The sequence below is a fragment of the Sphaerodactylus townsendi genome, linkage group LG06 (assembly GCF_021028975.2).
Source record: "Sphaerodactylus townsendi isolate TG3544 linkage group LG06, MPM_Stown_v2.3, whole genome shotgun sequence".
Lineage (NCBI taxonomy): Eukaryota > Metazoa > Chordata > Lepidosauria > Squamata > Sphaerodactylidae > Sphaerodactylus > Sphaerodactylus townsendi.
The window spans coordinates 2,801,806-2,812,781 of NC_059430.1; positions in this window are offsets into that span (position 1 = coordinate 2,801,806).

Below are 10,976 nucleotides of genomic sequence, written 5' to 3' on the forward strand. Positions count from 1 at the left end.
AACAGCGGTAATATCATAATAAAAGGCACCCGGTAAATCCTTTCCTTTAAAACCCTCCCCTAGGGAGCGACCGGACTCCTCCATAGGAGGATGTAATCTTGATGTAATCGAACAGGGGCGCCATACTCAGCAGCTGGTTGCTCCAAAGGCCCGGCGGAACAACTTGGTCTTACGGGCCCTGCAGAATTCACCAAGATCCCGCAGGGCCTGGACAGCTGGTGGAAGAGGGCCGTAAAGGTCCTGGCCCGCGTGGAGGCCAGCCATATCACAGAGGGGCCGGGGACTACCAGTAAATTTGCCTCTGCCGAACGCAGAGGGCGAGTGGGGGCATATGGGGTAATGCAGTCCCGAAGGTACAAGGGTCCCAGGCCACGTAAGGCCTTAAAGGTCAAAACCCAAACCTTGAAAATGATTCGGAATTCCACCGGAAGCCAGTGCAGCTGGCGCAGCACAGGCTGAATGTGATCACGAGTAACCCACTCTCGGGAACTGGTGAGAACCTGCTGGATCCCACCTCTGGCGACAAGGCATATCAGGCCCTGCAGAGGGCAGTAGAGGGGCAGTTATGAGAAGGAGCAGTCGGCGTGAAGGGTCAGGGAGGGTGAAGTGAGCCCCCCCCAGGGAAGCCCCAGAGCCAGATGCCCAGGGGTCAAGGAAGGGGTCAAGGAAGGGGATGAAGGGAGAGCTGCTGGCTGAGGCTTAGGAGGAAGGCTGAGAAGAGCAAGCACTGCAGGAGACAGTCCAGAGAGGGAAAGGAAGCAGCGGAACCGCTGGGCAACGGAACGGAGGACCCCGAGCGGAGCTCTGAAGGGCAGACGAGGCTCCACTTCTGGACAAGCAACTGGACTGCTTATTCCAGGGCGGGGACAGTTCTGGATGGTCCAGCGGGATGCTGAGCACCCATCATCACTTTGCAGCTCCACCTGGCCCACTGCAGAACCCTGCTGAGAAGGACGCTGGCTCTCAAATGGGCACCGAGAAGGTGGCACAGAAGTCTCTCCAGCAGGGGCGCAGCTGTTCAGAATGGCCCCCGGGGCCCACCCTGGGCACCGCCCCCCACCTACAATGACACCTCTCACTCTCACAACTGTGCCTCACTGCTGAGCTCCATGGGGAGCAGAGAGTGGGGAGAGCTTAGCCAGCCCCTCTCCTGAGCTCCACGTGGAGTGAGCCCTACTTGTCCACGGGAGGAAGAAGAAGAAGAAGAAGAAGAAGAAGAAGAAGAAGAAGAAGAAGAAGAAGAAGAAGAAGAAGAAGAAGAAGAAGAAGAAGGAGGAGGAGGAGGAGGAGGAGGAGGAGGAGGAGGAGGAGGAGGAGGAGGAGGAGGAGGAGAGGGAGAGGGAGAGGGAGAGGGAGAGGGAGAGGGAGAGGGAGAGGGAGAGGGAGAGGGAGAGGGAGAGGGAGGAGAAGGAGAAGGAGAAGAGGAGGAGGAGGAGGAGTTTGGATTTATATCCCCCCTTTCTCTCCTGCAGGAGACTCAAAGGGGCTGACAATCTCCTTGCCCTTCCCCCGTCCTCACAACAAACACCCTGTGAGGTAGGTGGGGCTGAGAGAGCTCCGAAGAACTGTGACTAGCCCAAGGTCACCCAGCTGGTGTGTGTGGGAGTGCACAGGCTAATCTGAATTCCCCAGAGAAGCCTCTACAGCTCAGGCGGCAGAGCTGGGAATCAAACCCGGTTCCTCCAGCTTAGATACACGAGCCCTTAACCTCCTACGCCACTGCTGCTCAGGGTGGGGAACAGTTGTGAGGGGAGCGGCCCTGCCATGTGCCCCCCACGTGACTATGGGAAGTGTGCCTAGGGCTCTAGTCCCCCTGCGCCCCTTGCTACGCCACTGCTCTCCTGGCTGGCCTCTGCTATCACCACGCAACACTGTTGTGCTGAGTGTCGACAGGCCATCGTACTGCTGGTGGTGGTTTTCAATTCACACAGTTTGGCTGGTGATCTCCTCTTTTGACCTCCCAGAGTTTTGGGAGCATAAAACATCAACTGGAAATTAATGTGGGCATGGGGGGGAGGGGGTACTAGCACCAGGGGCCCACCAGCACCCACCACGCCACATTGTCCTGGGGCCGTGGTGGCGAACCTTTGGCACTCCAGATGTTATGGACTACAATTCCCATCAGCCCCTGCCAAGCACAGCCCCTGTTAAGAGCTCCATAACATCTGGAGTGCCAAAGGTTCGCCACCAAGGCCCTAGGGCACAGGTGTCAAACTTGCAGCCCTCCAGATGTCCATGAACTACAATTCCCATCAGCCCTTGCCAGTATAGCCAATGCTCATGTTGGGAGGGACTGATGGGAACTGTAGTTCATGAACATCTGGAGGGCCGCGAGTTTGACACCCTTGGAGTAAGGGGAAGTGCAGCTATGGCGCAGATAGCGAGCGACGCTTACCTACGCTAATTTTATTGCAAATAGACAAAGGTGTCAGCAGCTGTCTGAGATTTAAAAAATGAGAAATGGCTCTTGGGCAGTTGGCAGGTCCTGCTAAAATGGACGTTTGTGGGAAGATGTCCGAACAAAAAGAAAACCGGCCGGCTGCTCCTCTGGGGCTGAAATGGCTTTTGACTTTGCAATTGCTGGCGATTACAAACGTACTCCTTTGGCGTACTTTCAGAAAGGAGATTAAAGGCTTCAGGATTTCACATCTAGGAAGGAAGGAATGTATTGTCGAAGGCTTTCATGGCTGGAATCACTAGGGTGTTGTGGGTTTTCTGGGTTGTATGGCCGTGTCCCAGTAGCATTTTCTCCTGATGTTTCGCCTGCATCTGTGGCTGGCATCTTCAGAGGATCTTTATTTGCATTACTACCATCAGACCCTCTGAAGATGCCAGCCACAGATGCAGGCGAAACGTCAGGAGAAAATGCTACTGGAACACGGCCATACAACCCAGAAAACCCACAACACCCTATTGAGAAATGGTAATGGGAGGGATGCCGGAACGGGCAGTTACGGCAAGGGGGAGAAACCTGCCACTGAGCCACGGTCCCTCCCCAATCTGCACACATGAAGCTGCCTGATACTGAATGGTGCTCAGTCCCTTCAGGACAGAATTGCCTGCTCAGGCTAGAAGCCGCCCCCCAAGAGTCCCGGCAGATGAAGATCTTTCCCACCCCTTCTCAACCTGGTTCATTTAAATGCAGCTGCCCAGTGGTGGGATCCAAAAATTTTAGTAACGGGTACCCATGGTGGTGGGATTCAAACTGTGGCGTAGCGCTGATGGGGCTGGGCGGGGCACGACAGGGGCGTGGCCGGGCATTCCGGGCGCGGGGCATTCCTGAGCGGGGCTGTGGCAAGGACGCAGCCGCTGTGCCGGTCCTTGGGCGGGAAACTCTCATGCAGGTGCAGGCTGCCACACACGCCGGTGCACCTCCTGCTAGACTGATTCAAGTTCTGCGCGCTGCTGCTGAGAGGAGGGTCGTAACTAAGGCAAAAACCACGTGGCGAAAACACCCATTAGTAACCCCCTCTCGGCACACACACATAATTAGTAACCTACTCTCGGGAACCTGTGAGAACCTGCTGGATCCCACCTCTGCAGGTGCCAAAGTTGGAAAGAAGTGGATGGAAGGATTACATCTACGGGAAGATGACGTCACCAAAGAGCCTTTATTACAGTTAGTGGGAAGAGAAAAAAAAACCCATTAAAAACACATCACTGCATCGTTTTCAAAGTTAGCGATGGAGGTACAGCCATGCAGATAAAATGCCAAACTGTCATAAGAGATAACCTAATTAAACAGAGAGAAAAATGCACAATTCCATCCACCTTTACTGTATTAGCTGGAGAAAAGAATGACAGAGGAGATGTCGAATGCCAGGATCATATGGGAACGTGCCAGATTATAGCAAGCTCACTGCAGGTACGAAAAAAGGAGCACATTTTTTAAAAATCAAGACACAGATGAAGCACTGAGCGAAGCAAGAACACGGCTGGGTTTCTGCTCTAGATCTTGCCAGCGGCAAACAGAAACGGCGGGTGGGGCGGGGTGAAGGTGTATTTCCTGCACCTGGGGAATTCTATGAATTCAATCGCAGGCCATTTAGGTGACCTGGAGCACCAGCCTGGCTCCAGAGCCAGATGGCGGCATTGGCAGCCCAGGGCATTTTACGGCAACATTCTTCTGTCAAAGTCATACAACCTTCTATTCCAAAACTTTTGAGGAAAACCTGTGTAACTGTGCCCAAGTTACGAGACTTTTAGTTGACTAGTCCCCCTTCCAGCCACACAGCCCAGAACCAACCCTCTCTGGGCAGGGAGATGGAAAGACTCAGGGCCTTGTGTGGCACCAGAGCAGGGCTCATAACTGCCACGGGCACCCCAGAACTGTTGCCACGGCAACTAACAGGGCCTGTGATCACCTGGCTGCCCGGCACGCCCTTGTGACATTCGACGTGGCTCTCTGGCAGCTGCAACATGTCCACTGACAACGGGAGAGGGAAATTTCCTCCAACAGAACAAGATGTTCTCAGTACAGCCCCGGAGGGCTGAATAAGCGAGGCAGGAGCCTTCCAGCGGGTCGAGTCGTGGTCGGCTTTTCCAGGCCTCCCTTCGGAAAACACGCGGCCACTTCTCTTGTAATTGCATTTCCAGATTTAGAAGTCATTTTAATTTTCTGTATTGGGTTATCTCAGGTGCGCTGGCCTCATTGGCCGAGCCTAGCTAGGTCTGGGAACCAAAGCTGGGTGGGCCCTGCTTGGAACTTGGAGGGGAGACCCGAGACACAGAGGCGGTCTTGCCTTGGAAAACCGACTGGGTCACCAATGGTCAGCTGCCAATGGACAGCACATCCCACCAGCTCAAAGTTCATCAGAAGGCTATTAAGAAGAGAAGAAGAAGAGTTTGGATTTATATCCCCCCTTTCTCTCCTGCAGGAGACTCAAAGGGGCTGACAATCTCCTTGCCCTTCCCCCCTCACAACAAACACCCTGTGAGGTAGGTGGGACTGAGAGAGCTCCGAGAAGCTGTGACTAGCCCAAGGTCACCCAGCTGGCATGTGTGGGAGGGCACAGGCTAATCTGAATTCCCCAGATCAGCCTCCACAGCTCAGGCGGCAGAGCTGGGAATCAAACCCGGTTCCTCCAGATTAGATACACGAGCTCTTCACCTCCTACGCCACTGCTGCTCCTGTTAGGCTGAAGAATGTGACGGGTCTGAAAATCACCCACTGGAGCATCAAAAGGATTTGAACCCACGTCTCCCCACTCCTAACCTGACACCACCCACTACGCTGCATTGGATCTCCACCTCTGAAGGAAAGATGCTGACTGTGGACGTGGTGACAAGCTATAGATCAAGTGATGGTGGAGGAGGGGGGCGGAATTTGGATGGTTGAAAGGTAAGGCTGATCTCCTCCTGGAGATCTGGAATTAAAACTTACGTGTAGACAACAGAGATCTGTTCTTTGGGAGAAAAAAGCTAATTTGGAGGGAGGACTCTGGCGTTATACCATGTTGAGATCAGTGGTGGGATTCAGCCGGTTCGCACCGCTTCGGTAGAACCGGTTGTTAAAATGGTGCTTGTAAACAAACAGTTGTTAAATTGTATTCTCGAAGGCTTTCGCGGCCGGAATCACTGGGTCTTCAGATCTGAAGATGCCAGCCACAGATGCAGGCGAAACGTCAGGAGAGAATGCTGCTAGAAACACGGCCAGACAACCCGGAAACCACACAGCACCCCAGTTGTTAAATTATTTAAATCCCACCACCGGAACTGGTTGTTAAATTATTTGAATCCCACCACTGGTTGAGACCCCTCCTGCCGTAAGCCCCTCTTTCTCAGGCTTCACTCCCAAACCTGCAAAAATATTCCAACCCAGAGTTGGGGACCCTAGGTGTGAAACAGGCCCACCCAATGAAATATCCGTTCCCACCCTAGGCAAAAGCATCCCCAAACGGGGTTTCGCATCTCAAAAGGCCTCCCCACCACGGACCACGTTGCTGTCCTGACAGACCCGCACTGTGGGGCAGGATGAAACCCAGCCGGCTGCTCTGGGGAGAAATAAAACGCTTCTTGCGTGTGCATCTTCGCGTTCCCCGGCTCTCGCTAAACAGGAGGGAGATTTACAGCTTTATTATTGGAGCCGATAGATTAAATCTCTTCAGAGGAGTATAAATTATGCAGATGAGCTGTTGTTGCATTTTGTAGGGAAACATCCAACCGCTGATTGCAGGGCTGGGTGCAAATAAAACATCTCCCCGGAGGCACACGGAGTCGCTGGGCACATGCCAGGTGCCAATCTGTTGGACAGGAAGCAGACGCCCTGGGTCTGCCCTTGCCAGATTGGACAGGAAGGAAAGGAGAGGACAACAGACACGGGGAGAAAACAGGCAACAGCATCGCTGCCATAGGGCGAGGTGGGGGCAGGTGCCCCGGGCAGATGCCTTTGGGTCACGTGGGGACGAAAAATCGCCCCCACACCCCTCCTCCTTCCCCCTGGGAGCAGCAGTGGCGTAGGAGGTGAAGAGCTCGTGTATCTAATCTGGAGGAACCGGGTTTGATTCCCCGCTCTGCCGCCTGAGCTGTGGAGGCTTCTCTGGGGAATTCAGATTAGCCTGTACACTCCCACACACGCCAGCTGGGTGACCTTAGGCTAGTCACAGCTTCTCGGAGCTCTCTCAGCCCCACCTACCTCACAGGGTGTTTGTTGCGAGTGGGGAAGGGCAAGGAGATTGTCTCCTACAAGAGAGAAAGGGGGGATATAAATCCAAACTCTTCTTCTTCTTCTTGCTCCACCCCGTCAGGCCCATCAGAGGCTGCTGCCTGGCCAGCCTCCACGGAGGCCACTATCAGGTGACCCTGCCTGGCCCTGCTTCCAGTTGAGGTAAGTGGGGCACGGGGGAGGGGGTGCGTGGCCCATGAGGGGGGGGGCAGAAAACGTGGAGTCTGCCCTGGGCTCCATTTCCCCTAGCTACGCCCCTGCAAGCAGGCTCCAAATATGTGATACTCTGAACACGGAGGCATCATGGCAACTCTAGTGGGAGAATGATAGAATCCTAGAGTTGGAAGAGACCCCAACCAGTCCAGCCCCCTGCCATGCAGGAACACACAATCAAAGCACTCCTGACGGACAGGTGGCCATCCAGCCTCTCTGTAAAAACCTCCAAAGAAGATGGTCTCTCAGGACAAAGCCTACATCGTCGATTGGTCTCAGGATTTGGATCGGTATCCAGTGTAGTCACTCCGGGACATCTGCTCCCGATATCTAGCTGCTACGCCCACCAGCAGTCAAAACTCACTAGGTGCAGCTTCCGAACAATCTCCAATGGCAGCCCCAAGCAGAGTGGATTGCACCGGCTCTTGGTGAGTGGTTCTTTTCGTGAGCCTATCACCCCCGTGTTGCGCCGCCTACACTGGCTCCCAGTGGAATTCCTGGTCACTTTCAAGGTGTTGGTGTTGACCTTTAAGGCCCTTCGCGGCTTGGGACCCTCATACCTTCGTGACCGTCTCACCCCATATGTCCCAGGTAGGCCTCTGCGGTCGGCAGAGGCCAACTTATTGGTAGCCCCTGGCCCCTCCATGATGCGACTGGCCTCTACCCGGGGCAGGGCTTTAACGGCCCTGGCCCCTGCCTGGTGGAACACCCTTCCATCAGATGTGCGGGCCCTGCGGGACCTTGGTGAATTCCGCAGGGCCTGCAAAATGTTTTTGTTCCACCGGGCTTTTGGTGAGGCCGGTCGCAGATTCCCCCTCTGGGATGCCCCTGTGTTGCGGGCCATTCCATCATCGGCACGCCCAATATAACATCTAATCTACACTGCTACCCCCACCTGGCCTTGGGTCCGGGCGCCACACTTTTATAATTTTGTTATAATTTTGTTGTACCGTATTGCACTGTATTGATGCTGCTAGTTTTATGAATTTTGTAAATTGTTTTAACTTGATTTAATTTGTTTTATTCTGTGTACTGTTGTTTTGGTCTATTGTGTGTAATATTTGTAATATTGTTTCTGGGCTGGTGTACACCGCCCAGAGCCCTTTGGGGGTGGGCCGTTTAGAAATTTGATATATCTCTATCTCTATCTCTATCTCTATCTATCTATCTATCTATTGAGAGAGAGAGAGAGAGAGAGAGAGAGAGATGATAGAGAGAGAGAGATGATAGATGATAGATGATAGAGAGAGAGAGAGAGAGAGAGATTAGAGAGAGAGAGAGAGAGATTATAGATGACAGACAGACAGACAGACAGACAGACAGACAGACAGACAGACAGACAGACAGACAGACAGACAGACAGACAGATAGATAGATAGATAGATAGATAGATAGATAGATAGATAGATAGATAGATAGATAGATAGATAGATAGATAGATAGATAGATGTAATTCAGGCCTGGGTGGGTGGCTAGACGTGACTGATTCAGGAACTGGGGGAATGGATATACCAGCCAGAGCTGGGCAAGAGCACTCCGTATTTCCGCAGCCACCTGGTTTTCTAAAGTGACAGCTGGGTCAAAGAGCACTCCCTTAACGCCCAACCTGCAAAGGCGCCATTTCTTCAGGGGGAAAGTGACCTCCACTGCAATTCCAGGAGTTCTCCAGGCCTCAACTGGAGGCTGGCAGCCCCAATTCCTAAAGAAATAGGTGCTCGACTGGCCAGGTTATTTCTTTACATACTCCTCCCCCAAACGCCCACCCTCTTTTATCTGTGCAGAGGCCACTGCTGCCCGTCACACCCATCACCTCCCCTAGTTATTGCTCCAAAACAAGGCAGTAGAATCCCATAAAAACCACTATGAAAGATTTGTACAGATGTATAGTTGAGAGGAAGCAGAGAAGTCGGGAAAGAGGCAAAGGAGGGGCTAGTCAGTTATTCGAGTCCCTAGAAGAAAACTAGAGGCAGACATAAGAACATAAGAACCTAAGAACAAGCCAGCTGGATCAGACCAGAGTCCATCTAGTCCAGCTCTCTGCTACTCGCAGTGGCCCACCAGGTGCCTTTGGGAGCTCACGTGCAGGAGATGAAAGCAATGGCCTTCTGCTGCTGCTGCTGCTGCTGCTCCCGATCACCTGGTCTGCTCAGGCATTTGCATTCTTGGATCAAAGAGGATTGAGAGGTTAAATTACATTATATTTTAATTGTTTTACGGGTTTTTAAATGTTGAACCCCCCCCCTCCCAAGTCTGTATAGGGAGAAGTGGCATACAAACCTAATAAAATTACACACACACACACACACACACAAAAGACTTTACTAGCCCCCCTTCCCCCCAGACATTTCTCAAGGGGTGAGGACTGGTAGGAGGAAGAGGCCCGCCCTGCAAAGCCCGGCCTGCCTGCCTGCCTGCCTCTCCGTCCCGGCACTCGGGGCTCCATGGGGCAGATGGTGCCTGAGAGAATGGGCTGGGTGGCAGTCAGATCAAGCACAGGTAAGTGGGCTGCTGTCCCTCCACCTTTTGATTTCAAGTGCTGAACACATTTTGTGCAGCAAAGTCCGTCCGACTGGCAACTGGCCGTCCCATCCAAAAGGAACACCTTAAACAACCTGGACGAGCTTTCATTAAACTGATCACAACTCTTGACTCAGTGATGGCACACATTCCGCCGGTTTCATTAATTTTAAAATGGGGAGCCACTACTATGTTCTGAAATCATGATGAATGGGGTGGTAAACTTAGGGACCTACCCAGTGGTGGGATCCAAACATTTTAGTAACAGGTTCCCATGGTGGTGGGATTCAAACAGTGGCGTAGCGCCAATGGGACTGGGCAGGGCACGACGGGGGCGTGGCCGGGCATTCTGGGGGCGGGGCATTAATAATTTCTCTGTTACTGTAAAAAACTCTTACTGTAGAAAAAAAAGTTCCTAATTTCCAGCTGGTATCTTTCTGTCCATAATTCAAACTCATTCTAGCAAGTCCTATCGTCTGCTGCCAACAGAAACAACCACTTCTCCTCTAATTGACTGCCTGTCAAATACTTAATACTTTCAAATACTTAATTTTTTTCCTAGAAATCAAAAGAAGGAGACTTTCCTTAAACAAGGAACTTGACCATATTTCTAAAACATGTTTTTAAAACAGCCCAACAGGGAGAATTATCCCGTTTTCTACCTTCGCTAACCAGCCACATAGGAAACAACAGGACTTTATGATTTTTGGACCTAATGGGATTTCTAACGGAAAAGCAGACCCAATTAGTAGCCCCCTCTCGGCACACACAAATAATTAGTAACCCACTCTCGGGAACTGGTGAGAACCTGCTGGATCCCACCTCTGGATCTACCCCCGTGGAGTTGGGAGCAGAAGACCCCTCCGCATGTGCTATGTGGCCTCCAGAGGCCGAAGGAGAAAAAGGCAAAGCCTTGTGGGTAGAGTGTTGGACTGGGAGCCAGAGACCCAGGTTGAGGTCCCTGTTCTGCCTTGGAAGCTCGCTGGGTGACCTGGGGCCAGTCCCACACTCAGCCTAGCCTACCTTACAGGGTTGGTGTGAGGATAAAAGAGAGGTGGGATGAACACTGGTCTTTATGGAGAAAGGTGATGCGAATGAATTTTTATTTTATTTTTATTAGGTTTATATCCCACCATTTCCCAGCAAATGTCAGGCTCAAAGCGGCTCAACTAACTAACTAACTAACTAACTGACTGACTGACTGACTGACTGACTGACTGACTGACTGACTGACTGACAGACACACACACACACACACATTATCTTTGGCATCTGTGCATGGATGGGGGTGGGGTGTATACTTTTGTGAAACCCAACCTGCCACTCCTAGGATTCCTACCATAAGAACATAAGAACAAGCCAGCTGGATCAGACCAAAGTCCATCTAGTCCAGCTCTCTGCTACTCGCAGTGGCCCACCAGGTGCCTTTGGGAGCTCACCTGCAGGATGTGAAAGCAAGGGCCTTCTGCTGCTGCTGCTGCTCCCCCTGAACACCTGGTCTGCTAAGGCATTTGCAACCTCAGATCAAAGAGGATCAAGATTGGTAGCCATGGATCGACTTCTCCTCCATCAATCTGTCCAA